The sequence below is a fragment of the Rhipicephalus microplus genome, chromosome 9 (assembly GCF_043290135.1).
Source record: "Rhipicephalus microplus isolate Deutch F79 chromosome 9, USDA_Rmic, whole genome shotgun sequence".
NCBI lineage: Eukaryota > Metazoa > Arthropoda > Arachnida > Ixodida > Ixodidae > Rhipicephalus > Rhipicephalus microplus.
The window spans coordinates 51,452,794-51,466,264 of record NC_134708.1 but is presented as its reverse complement, the minus strand read 5'-3'; the positions used below and the strand labels follow the sequence as shown (position 1 = coordinate 51,466,264).

Genomic DNA, 13,471 nt, shown 5'->3' with positions numbered 1-13,471 from the left:
AAGATAAAAGGTTTTCACTAGGATACCACTCGGGATTCTCGTCCCTGAAATGATGATTCGCCGTAGAAGGTGTTGCAAACGGTGGCTCACAACCTAGTCCATCGTTCCACTCCTCTACCATTTCATATAAATAAAATGTTTCAGTGCCGTAACGCGCTCACTTTAGGCACCGTGTCCATATCGATATTTCAGTTCAGTCGCGCACCCGCGTAGGCATCCAGTAATTCCAGAAGCTTATTAGCATATTTTCTCGGTCGCAATTTGAAACCATGCACGAGCAACAAAATATATTTTATATGTTTCGCGTTGCCCACGCTCGTGGTTGATTCTCGTCTCATACATGCGCAGCGCATCGCCAGTTTGGGTAACGTACAAACGTGTGCCAGCGCCATCTGGCAGTTTCCTCCCAAGGCGTTACGCGCTAGCCGGTGCGTTAATCACACATCCCTATTCTAGCCACTGTAACAGCAGTTCCACAGCGTGGCATCATTCGTGACGTAAAAGTGACTATTACGGATGCTTCGGCGGCACACGAGTGGGCGTTTTGGGAGCCTGACGTCATCACAACTAGCCAGATTGGTGCGTGAAATCACCAGAATTAGTAATGTTGCCTGGCGCCTATCTGGTGCCGACGTCCGTAGGTGCAACATAAAAACGTGACTTGAATATAAACCAAAAAAATCAAACATCTTTTCAGCATTTTCACAGCTTCATGCTTTTTCATAGCCGTCTCTACATACAGTAAATTTGTATTGCCATACAAATCTACTGTATCAGAATTCCTCCAAAACTGAGCTCTTTCAGAGTGCCCATATTTAGTGCTCGCGCTAGAAGCCAAACACGGAACAGTAAGTGGAATACTTAGATCAAGGCTGTGACGCTGACTGCTAAATATTTCCCACACGCTTCCAATCTGAACAATGGGACATCAAAGCTTGGTGGACCTGCCACTTTAACTGCGCCAGTAGCAAATACCTTTAAGCAAGAGAAAGGATAGTCTCGCATGATGAAGGGATATCTTAAAATCATATAATGATTCATTTAAGAGCAGTCGATTGCTAATGATGGCACGCGAACAGGTGTCGTGCATTAGCAAGCCCTCCGTGTTTCTCTTAGAGAAAAAACTAAAAGGTTCCCCGAAAGTTTCGGTGCGCGCAAATAGTTTTATTACTTTTACTTTTCTGTTTCGCCTCCTTATAAACTTTTCTTTGCCTTTTTCTTTGCTTTTGTTTTTCTTTACTCATGTATTTCTTTTTGTGCCACATGGTGTTTGTCACATGGCTTACTGTCTCCTCTGTATGACGATAGTTATAGCGCGAGAACAGAACGAAGACACACAGACAAGAAGGACATGAAGGACATAGTGCTCGTGTCCTTCATGTTCTGCTTGTCTCTGTGTCTTCGGTCTGTTTTCGCGCTTTATCTATCGTCATGTCATACCTACTAGCCCAAGCTGCCACACTCATCTATATGTTATCGTGCTCTGCGCAATAAACTCAGCTGGAAGTTAGCACTCGTGGCCTTCTTGTCTCTTTGTCGTCGTTCTGTTCTCGCGCTATAACTATCAGCATGTCATACCAATTAGCCCAAACTGCCACACTTCTTGAAAGCTCGGAAGCTATTTACAGTGTCTTTATTCCCGTTCTGTATTTCGCAAAAACTTGTTAAGAGCTTGAAAACATGGCGCTGATGACGACGTTTAGGTCCCAAAATAACGTTTTCTGATACTTGTTGCCTTACAGTATGCAGAGGAGCTGATAGCTAATCTTCCAAATACACAGATGGATTTGGAAAGCACGTATCAGTAGTGAGGGCAACTAATAAAAAAGGGTGCTCGCAATTTGCTTTTACTATTCGAAATAATCAAACACCACAAAATTTTTTAGCAAGCGTTCAAATTGGTACAATAAAATACTTGTGCTGAGTATCGAAATATTTGATGCACAAATAGATAAATTAGTTGCAGTTGCGCCACCTTCACTCCCCAGTGCACTTAGGTAAATCTTGCACCAGCTTTCAAGTTTATATTGTAGCCAGAGCATGTGAGTGAAGCGCAATGATTTAATTAAGCGCCGAAATTTTACTTAACAATATCACCGGTATAGGTTGGAAACCATGACATTCATTCATTCTCTCTGGTTTAAACAATTCACCATTGGCGAGGAGGAGGAAGGGGAAAAATAAAGGCAAATAGGTCAATTAGACGCACGTCCGCTTTGCTACCCGGCACTGGGGGAGAAGAGCAAGGGCATTAAAAGAGAAGAAAGAGAGGAGAGAAGGGCATTGTGTGGGTACATGTTGCCCTGTCCATTGCACGCTTACAAGCGGTCACGCAGGCATGCTATTTCGCTTACGACGCAGCTTTTGGCAAAATGTTGCGCACATGAATGTGCACACTTGGGGACGTTTCTTGCTGAAAGATTCGCGAGTTGTGTAGGTCTTTTTAGAAACTATACCATTTATCAAAATTTTTGGTCACTTCTAGTTTCTACATTTGGTTTATATATCACGTTTTATATCTTTTGATATTCTTTACGTATCCAAGATAGTTCTCTATGTCTCCAAGTTATGGCACTAAAATGGAACATACAATGAGAGTTTAGCATTGATCACGGCCTTTCACTTCTCAAATTTTCTATACCTGCTTGTTCATACATCCTAGAAGACAACTATGCTACACTTTTCCACGCACTCATTACGGACTTTAATCAAAATCAAAACTCTGAAGAGCACGTATCCCAAATATTTATCGCAAGATATGAGCTTTAGAGGCAGCGGACAGCACTTATTTTGAAGCTGTCAGTACACTAGCAGCACACAACCAGGAATGATTTGTATGGGAGCCTTATCTAAATAAAAGCAAGCAACATCTGTGTTTTTGCTTCTTCCCTCCCTAACAGTCATCGAGCTCACATTCTTGTGCTTTTTTAAGTGATGCAAGCAACGTGAAATGTATACATGGTATTTATTATGTGTGTCCTTGTGCGACGTACCACACGGGTTCTGGAGGGAGTACGTAGTTTCATTGCTCTTTTCTGTCAAGTTCATCGAATCACCACAACATCACTGCATCTAGTTTACGACTTTACCGCTAAAAGCATCCTCGTTAATTTCCCACCGCCACCTAATCGATACAGTTGTGAGCGTATAAATGGAAAAAGGACGTTTTCTGTGCATTGGCATTACCACTTGCCCTTGTTTTTCTGAAATGATCTTGCCGGTAATATTGCTTTCATTCGCAAACATGAGTTAACTTATCAACTGAGCAAATATTTTCCTTACTAATATTATGACGTCATGACCTTACCTCGCCAATCCTATTTTATTCTATATTGTTTGTGGTGCTCTCTAGTCAGTGGACACCTTAGGCACACATTTGCCGTTTTCGTCGCCATAGCCATGATTTTCTCTGGTGCGAAGTCAAAAAAAAGAAACAAAATCCAGGAAAACGGCAAAGCTAACCGAAAATAGTGAACTTGGGCCAAGAGCAGTAAAAGTAGCATGATGCGGCCATGCGTGTTTCAAAAGAGCTGCGAAGTTGTTACGAAAGGGAGTAAATTGAAGAGCTTTTTGTTGGAAACGTTAGCAAATACAACAAAGATCCTTGGAAAACAATACTTTTGGAGATTCCAGCACACTGAAGGTCACGGAGACGTTGACATAATCCACAGCTAACCTATGTGTAGATTCATTTCTAACGTTAGTCACAGGAGGACTCCGTCAGTCTCGCCCTGCCACGGTGTTCTTGTAGCTAAGATACTCTCAGCTGCTGACCTGCAGGTTGCGGGATCAAATCCCGTCTGCGGCAGCTGCATCTTAAAATAAACACGAGCAAAACCAAATCTGTTATATTCAGAAGTAAAAATAAGAAGGTAACATTGACGCAACAAATACTGCTGAATTCGACCCCTGTTGATATTGTACCCAACGTTAAAACACTAGGAGTGGTCTTCCAGGAAAACCTTTCTTGGAACGAGCACATCGACACAATATCAAGTAAGTTATCTCAAATAGTGGGACTAGCCTACCGGAATCGCCTGATCCTTCCGAGACATGTAATGATATTAATTTACAACTCTTTATTTTCCTCAAGAATTAACTATTGCCATGTAGTTTGGGCATACACTAGTCAAGAAAACATACAAAAACTGTATTGTCTACAAAAAAGATTTCTACGTGCTGTAGAGGACGTGCCTTACATTTTCACACCTACCCGTTGTTTGAAAAGTATAATGTAAGGCCTTTTGAGAAGATGTACAACTTTAGATTAGCGAAATTTTATAAACAAGAATTAAAGGGGGAACATGTATTCTTGACTGAACTTGCCAACCTTAAAAGAAATTGTCAGCCTTATAAAACGCGAAACTGCGATATTTGGACTGTTAAAACTTGTAGAACAACATATGGGCGACATACGTTAGGAAACAGACTTCCGAGGCTACTAAATGCTTTATACGAATTTAACTTTCACCTGGAAAGCAACACTTTCAATGCAATACGTTCCTTTCTTGCCAATAATTACAATGACACTATATGATAACTCGCGCATGCCTATGAGTGTCAACTATAGAGAATATGTCGGTGTACGCTAGGCATGGCGATTTGTAACCACCTCATATTTTCTCATATTTTCTTTCGGTCGTGTATTGAATGATTTGTGCAATGATATATCTATAGTGTACTCTATGTAAATTACAAAGTTATGTTAATCTGTATGCATGTATTATGAAGGTAATCTATATGTACTGAGCTATTTAGTACATCCGTTGGTGTATATTTTTCTTTTGTGTATGGTTTGTACGCAAGACGTGGTTATTTGTAGTGGGCTCACATTTTCCTTCGGGTCCTGTACTAAGTGATTTATCTGTTCAGTACATTTTTTTTAATGTACTGAGAACACCGTTGTACGCTGGTGCCAAAACGAGGGCCCGCAGCTTCGTCAAGCTATTCTTGCGATGGCTTTTTCTGCCGGCCTCCGGCATTGTGTACTATGTGTGTATACCATGTACATGATGTCAATAAAGTTCACTGTTCACTGTTCACTGTTCGCATTTTCGATAGTGGCAAAAATGCTGTAGGCCCGTGTGCTCAGATTTGGGTGCACGTTAAAGAACCCCAGGTGGTCGGAGTTTCCGGAGCCCTCCATTACGGCGTCTCTCATAATCATGAGGTGGTTTTGGGACGCTAAACCCTACATATCAATCAATCACTACGTCTCACACAAACAGTGTAATAGAAGACATTTCATTTTTTGGTATACGATCTTAACTGTGAGGTTGCACGAGTCCACGTATGCAGTGACGAGAAAATAACAGCGTTGCGAAAATCAGGTGGTGGCGTTGCTCAGCTTACCTACGAAAACGATGCGTGGAATAAAATTACCATCTGTTTAAGGATATTTCTTCGTCGAACTAGTGGTGCAGGATCTCAGTGGGCTGCTGCTAACTCGCTTAATCAGACCCGCATGGGCCGCCCTCCAGTGTTTTCTTGAGTCAAAGGTGTTCTTTATAGTTTATAGCAGAGATGACTTCATCAATAAAATATTGACCTGTGATGCTTCACTCTGTTATTCGTTTTTTCAAATCTGACCGCTCGTGCGTACAACGGCTGGTTAATTGTTTGGAAATCGCTTTGTTAGTTCTTCAGGAATGTTTTCAGCTGAAAAGATTACACCATCACATAAACTTTCTAGTCTGTTATTTGTACGTTGCATAGGTTAATTGAATCAATAACGTCAGTATCGCTAGTAACGAAAAAAACACGGGAGAACTAAAGATAAAAACAACAAGTGAGGCAATCGCTAAAGACCGCACTCGCCCTACCATTTAGTTTCAGCGTCTCGCAGTTCAGAAATTTCAGCTGCGTGTATTTTTGTTTTATTTTTCCTTTTCAATCATTATTCCATTCATAGACTTTTTTTCGGTGTTTACTTATGCTTATCTTCGTCTTCGTCATTGTTTTTCTTTACTTCCCTCTCTTCTCTTCTCCCATCTTCTTGTCCTCTCTCTCTCTCTTCTCTGCTCCCGAAAGAGTAAGCACGTACCCCCAGGCAGCGATGGCGAGCTTGCTCTCTCCATCTTTCCTCTCTGCCCTTGTATATCTGTGTATGCAAATGACACAGCAAATAGAAATAATTTTTACCGCATTTTTCAGCTTATGACACATTTATGGTTTTCGCTTTTAACGGTCGGCAAACAGGGGTTTGCCTTTCTTTGACATCTCCCAAACAAGTTCGCCTATTCGTGCGGAAAGCCGCGTTGATCAAGTTTTATGAATATCGCAGCGCTGCGCGCCGCACTGAGACTCCACTTCGAAAAGCGATTCCCACGCCCTCTCCAGTGGATATCATATCCTCCTCGCTAACGAAGTGACGTAACCTTGCCGATGAGTGCCGACTTCGTCGGCTTGTCCTCTGCACTACGAAACGGCGCACTGACCATGCGATGATGCGTCGCTAACGCTGCATCATTGCATGGCCAAAGCACCGCTTCGTAGTTTCCTCATATCCTCTGCTGGTTTGGTATAGGGCCGTGGACTACAGGGACAACCGGCATCTCCACAACGAAAGTCTCCGATATCAAGAGGTATTTTACGCCTTTACTACTAAAGAATTTCGCACATGCGCCGTGGTGTATTTGTTTACTTCGGCAATATCTCAAGCCCCTCGCTGCGCCCAGCTTTTAAACAGGTGAAGAAACCTTGTTCGCCTGTTGCCTGCACACTGATAACATAATCGGTGATGTCATGTTACGCTGATGAACTGGCCGTAGGCACAACAAGAGCTTAGCCTACGTATCCTCGCTGCCGAGAAGGGTTGATCGATTGATTGACATGTGGAGTTTAGCGTCCCAAAACCACCATATGATTAGGAGAGACGCCGTAGTGGAGGGCTCCGGAAATTTATACCATCTGGGGTTCTTTAATGGGCACCCAAATCAGAGCATACGGGCCTACAGCATTTTCGCCTCCATCGAAAATGCTGCCGCCGCAGCCGGACTTTGATCCCACGACCTGCGGGTTGGCAGCCGAGTACCTTAGCCACTAGACTACCGCGGCGAGGTGACGAGAGGGGCAAAAAGGCTGGGTGAGAAACCGGACACAGCCGAAACGCGTTCTTCTTTGTCTTGTAATTTTCTTATTACAGTAGTTATTCGTGGAATTCTCGCGGCAGTCTGTTCGCACTATAAAAGGGCGTATTTATTCCTCCATCACAAGCTTTGGACTGCGCGGTTGTTTACTTGCCCTTCAAAATATGCTGCTCAATATCTTGTCGCCTGAAAAAAAAAACCGCTTCGCGGCATGAACACTATATGTCACAATTCATGATCAGGTCTACTGGCAAGCAATTACAGCAATAAGCTTTCCGAAGGAATTGAAGCGCACGATTTCAGAAATCTGCCATCCCAATTTCTTCATGACTTCTTGAACTGACAAACTGTAATTGCCAATGGACGAGGTAATTACAAAACGAGAAATATTGATGCAGGCTGCTCAAAAACTAGTACTTTTCCAGGTAGCAACGTACAGGATGTGCCAGCTATCACGCAGCTCAATCTTTAGGGGCGAAGCTTCTTAATGTGGCACCCGTTTGTCCCTCATCGTAGTGCGTAACCAGTCTTACGTTTTAACCTGCAAGGTGGTGCCGGTGGGGGCGTTCTCCTGTGCCTTGTTGAACAATAAAAAATTCGCAGCGTGCGCCTTAACTAAAAGCCGAATTGTCATGTCTCTCATTCCCCATTAGACCCCATTGGTTGAGCTTTATCTGACAAGAAAGGGTTGCTACGTTATAATCGCTGGGCGTAACCTCTATAGTTTTAGAAAGGTTTAGCGAGCGTTGGGCCGCAGTGCTATCAATACAGTGAACTAGTATATACCATGAACTCAAGGTGGTTAAAGGTGGAAAGTAGACACGAAGCAAAAGCCGCATTCTCCTGTCTCTCATTCCCCGTTAGCAGCCATTGGCATGTACATTGAGCACTATCTGACAAGAAAGGGTTGCTACGTGATACTCGCTGGGCGTAACCTCCTTGGTTTTAGAAAGATTTAGCGAGCGTTGAGCCGCAGTGCCATGGACTGGCATATACCATGAATAGCGAGCGTTGAGCCGCAGTGAATGAACTAGCATATACCATGAATTCGAGGTGGTTAAAGGTGGTAAGTAGACACGAAGCGCAAGCCGTAAGAAAGTGAGCGTGTGCCACATCTCGTTTAGTCTTTGGAATGTCCCTTGGATGGCGGTGCTTCTATATGCGGAAAATATGATGAAAAGATGTGAGATGGTAGTACTTGGAGTATTGACTAGATGGACGAATGGACACACAGGCAGTTGCATGGACGGACGCAGGGGCGGATGCATGTACGCACGCAGGGACGGACGGACAAACAGACGCACGCACGGCCGGGCGGATGGACGCATGGACGGTCACACAGACGGATGCATGGACGGACGGAAGCAAGAATGAATGGACGGACAGATGCTTCGCCCCACTCTCCATCATTCACCCCGTGGGTATGCTGCCATTTTTTAAAATAATGAGCGGCATTGAAAAAAAGTAAGCCTAATAAATATTTTTCCCAGTATGTTGGTGTAGCGATCATTATTTCTTATCAATGTGACTTAATTAGTCATAGCTATATTTGTAACTTCAAGAATGTTCACCTATTAAAATATCAGCGAGGCTTGCGTAGGCATCCACGGATTAGTTACATCTAACGGCTCTATTTTTGAGAACGTATACTGATTTCGTGCCCATCTTCGTGCCCAAGAGAACCCGGAGTAAAAGAAACTTGGCGATGATGGAAGTTGTAACGCTACCGCTGCTGATCTTGCGATGCTAAAAGGCGCTGACGGGCAACTTCTCGTGCTTTTCGAGCTCTGGTGATAGCATCGTGAGCGTATTCGGTCGTCGAGTCGACGACTGTTGGAAAGATTGCGTCATACGGTAAAGTTGGAACACGGCCAAACACGAGATAGAAAGGTGAAAAACCAGCTGCATCGTGGCGTGAGGAATTATAGGCGAACGTAACGAAGGGCAATGCAACGTTTCAGTCCTGGTGGTCGGACGATACGTACATGGCGAGCATATCAGTTAAATTCCAGTTGAATCGCTCAGTCAGTCCGTTAGTTTGCGAGTGGTAGGCTGTCGTAAATCTATGTTTTGTCTCGCAGGAGCGAAGCAGGTCGTCAATAACTCGGGAAAGAAATAGCGCCCACGATCTGTGAGGAGCTGGCGTGGGGCGCTATGATGAAGTATGACGTCGTCCAGAAGAAAATCGGCAACGTCCGTGGCACAGATGGTTGGTAGAGCCCGTGCAATAGCGTACCGGGCTGTGTGATCCGTCGCAACAGCTATCCACTTATTCCCAGAAGTAGACGCAGGAAAGGCCCTAGGAGGTCAAGACCAAGTCAAAAGAACAGATCAAAGGGAACGTCAAGTCGTTAAAGAAACTCGGCAAGGCTCACAGAAGGTTTTTTTTTTTTTTTTTTGACGTTGACACTGGTCGCATGGGGCAACCTAGCTGCGGACTGAGTGAAAAAGACTGGGCCAGTAAAATCGACGCTGTACACGGTCATACGTCCGAGACAGTCCGAGGTGGCCGGCAGTGGGAGCGTCGTGAAACTGGCAGATCACGCTCGCACGTAAGTGGGAAGGTACCACAAGGAGCAGCTCGTGTTCATCAGGGCGGACGTTGTAACGGTACAATGTGCCATCCTTTAGCACGAACAATCGAGTAGATGGATCAGGTGCCGCAGAATGAAACTTCTCGATGATGTTACATAAGACAGGACATCGGCGCTGTTCGTCACGGATGTTCCTTAAACCGGGAAGAGACAGGAGACATGGTGCTTAATCGAACGCCTCAGGTGGGTCCACTGGATTCCGAGATAAGCAGTCAGCGTCATGGTGTAAGCGCCCAGATCTGTAGGACACCGAGTAGTCTAACTCTTGGAGTCGCAATGCCCATCGACCAAGGCGTCCAGTGGAGTCCTTCAAGTGTCACAATGCAGAAACAGCAGCAGTTAAATACAGGAAACTCACTTTAATTGTACCAGGACACTGGCAAACTGATCTGAGGAGAACCTCTTCTTTTTTCTCCCGCTGCGCGTGTTCTTCGTTGTTCTCTTGGTGCTGCATATTCAATGCGGCATTTGCCCCCCTCCAGAGAGCAGCGTGCCGATGCTCTTCTACAAAAGACGGTGTAGTAGATATATGGTGTAAATCAGTCCGGAAAATAGGGCTTCATTCGCACAACGTGCACAATTTCTGTTTTTTGCTGGCGAGTTGTCGAGGGGCTGTCAGGAACGACCACGTAATTAACGTCGCTCAGACGTTGTAAAACTGTGTAGGGGCCAAAATACTTCTTTAGAAATTTTTCAGACCGTCCCCGGCGGCGGATGGGACTCCATACCCAGACTTTGTCGCCGGGCCGATAGACGACATGTCGGTGTCGCAGATTATAACGTTGGGCGTCGAAATTTTGCTGCTGGGTGATTCGGACGCGTGCAAGCTGCCTCGCTTCTTCTTCTCGTTAAGTAAAAGATGCAGCGTCCAAATCGATGTCATTGCAGTCGTGCAGTAACATGGCGTCAAGCATCGTCGTCACTTCACGGCCATGGAAGAGACTGAACGGCGTTCTTCGTGTAGTTTCTTGCTGCGCTGTATTATAGGCGAACGTGATGTAAGGCAGAATGTCGTCCCAGTTCTTGTGATCCACGTCAACGTACATACTCAACATGTCGGCAATAGTCTTGTTGAGGCGTTCTGTTAAGCCGTTGGTTTGTGGATGATAGGAAGTGGTTTTCCGATGAGCTGTTCCACTGGGCTCAAGCACTGTCTTAAGGAGCGCGGCCGTGAAAGCGGCACCTCGATCCGTTATTATGATTGTCGGAGCACCGTGCCTCAGGACGATATTTTCTACGAAGAATCGTGCGGTTTCAACGGCAGTGCCACTTGACAAAGCCTTTGATTCCGCGTAGCGCGTAAAATAATCAGTGGCGACTACTACCCACTTGTTGCCAGCATGGAAAGTTGGATATGATCCGAGGAGATCCATTTCAATTTGGGCAGAAGGTACCGGGGGCACTTGAATTGGTTGTAATAGTCCAGCTGGTTTTAACCGTGGCGATTTTCGTCGTTGGCAATCTAGGCACGTGCGCACGTAATGCTTCACAATAGCTGCAAGTCTTGGCCAGTAGTATGTCTGTTGGATTCTGGCCAATGTGCGTGTGTATCCGAGACGACCAGACGTTGACTCATCGTGGCAAGCACAAAGTATCTCCTCACGGAATGACGTCGGAACGACAATTAGGTGGGTGCTTCCTCTGGGAGAAAAGTTCTTATAGAGAACACCACTACGTAAGCAGAATGACGGCAGGCTCCTTGCAAATCTTCTAGGGACGGCTGTTGTCCGGCCATTCAAAAATTCAATAAGGGGAAGCAACTCGCTGTCTTCTTTCTGCTTGCACGAAATCGTTGTAGTGTCGAAGACTCCTACAAACGCCATGCTGTCATCTTCTGTGTCATCGCCGCGCTTTATCGGTGGCCTTCATAAACAGTCGGCGTCAGCGTGCTGCCGTCTGGACTTATACACGACCGTCATACCAAACTCTTGAAGGCGTAAGCTCCACCGTGCGAGCCGACCAGACGGGTCTTTCAAGTTGGTCAGCCAGCAGAGGGAACGATGGTCGCTTACTGCGTAGATGGAACGACCATAGAGGTACAGACGAAACTTCATAACCGCCCATACGACAGCAAGACACTCTTTTTTCGTTGTGGAGTAGTTGGACTCGGCGCGGGAAAGCGTCCTACTAGCATATGCGATCACACGCTCGACTGAGTCTTGCCACTGGACGAGTACAGCGCCTAAACCCACGTCGCTGGCATCTGTGTGGACCATGGTAGGAGCATCCTCATCAAAATGAGCAAGCACAGACGGAGTCTGCAGGCGTTGTCGGAGATCGTCAAATGCCACCTCTTGATCGTCGCCCCATGAGAACGAAACGTCTTCTCTTGTGAGTGGTGTGAACGGCGAGGCTATGTGGGAGAAATTGCCAATCAACCTTCGGTAGTATGCGCATAGGCCAAGAAAATGCCTGACTGCTAGCTTGTCTTTTTGCAGCGGAAATTTTCTGACAGCCGCAATTTTATCGGGATCAGGTCGAACACCTTCATGGCTCACCACATGGCCTAAAAATTGGAGCTCCTTGAAACCAAAATAACACTTGTCGGATTTGAGTGTCAGGCCGGCAGACCTTATTGCCCTGAATACCGATAGCAGCCTGCCCAGGTGTTCCTCAAATGTTTTTGAAAAAACAATGACGTCACCCAGATAGGCCACACATGTCTGCCACCTAATGCCTGACAGAACGGTATCCATCAGTCTCTGAAATGTTGCGGGGGCTGAGCACAATCAGGATGGCAAGACTTTAAATTCATAAAGCCCGTCAGGCGTTACAAAAGCCGTTGTTTCTCTATCTCGCTCGTCCACCTCAATTTGCCAATACCCAATTTGGAGATCCATTGACGAAAAGTAGCGTGCATACCTCAGCCTGTCGAGTGAATCATCGATGCGCGGTAATGGGTATACGTCTTTTTTGTCACACAGTTCAGCTTGCGGTAGTCGACACAAAATCGCAAGCTTCCGTTTTTCTTTTTAACCAGCACTACCGGCGATGCCCCAGGACTTCTTGACGGCTGGATGACGTCATGATCGAGCATTTTCTTCACTTGTTCTTGGATCGCTTCACGCTCTTTCGGTGCTGCGTGGTATGGGTTCTGTCGTATTAGCCTTGCCGTCTCCTCCGTTATTATCCTGCGCTTTGTCAGTGGCGTTTGACTCACCCTCAAGGTCGATGAAGAACAGTCTGAACTGATGAAGGAGATCTACTAGACGCTGTCTCTGCGCTGGTGACAAATCCGTGCTTACGTCAATAGGTGGTGGGGCTGACGTGGCTTGCGGCTCGTCCTGTTGTACTACACAGCACTCGCGGATTTCGGTGATTTCGTCGAAGTAGGCAACTGTAGTGCCTTGTGTGATGTGTCGTCGCTCGTTGGTAAAATTCGTAAACAAAACCTCCGCTTCACCACACACAACATTGACGATACTTCTGGCAATTGCAACACCGCGAGAGAGTAGAAGCGTCAATACTTGTTCAGCGATTCCTTCTCCAGTATTCTGCTCGCTGCACGTGACTGAAGCAAGGTGGCACGATAACGGAGGTACGGTCAAATCGTCAATGACTCGCAGGGATTTTCTGTGTAGCGCTGCGCTTTGATCCGCTGAAAAGGTCAGTACACCATCCGGTATATTGATGATGGCACCATATTCACGCAAGAAATCCATCCCCAAGATTGCCTGTTTGCAACACTCAGAAAGAATGACGAAAGTTTCGACGAAGGATGCATCCCCTATCTTCATTCCTGCGGTGCACTTTCCGGTAGGTGGGAGTAGCTGCCCTCCAGCTCCTCTA

At 45.7% G+C, this 13,471-nt stretch overlaps 1 protein-coding gene across 2 annotated transcripts in view; it reads right to left on the bottom strand.

The window, feature by feature from the left end:
• LOC119165045 (venom serine carboxypeptidase-like) overlaps positions 1 to 5,488 on the bottom strand; it is a 50,717-nt gene extending 45,229 nt beyond the window's left edge. For both annotated transcript variants that reach the window (XM_075873643.1, XM_075873644.1), the window contains exon 1: positions 5,353 to 5,488. The gene's annotated coding sequence lies outside the window, so the exon portion shown is untranslated. The remainder of the gene's footprint in view (positions 1 to 5,352) is intronic.
• Between the last annotated feature and the right edge of the window lie 7,983 nt (positions 5,489 to 13,471).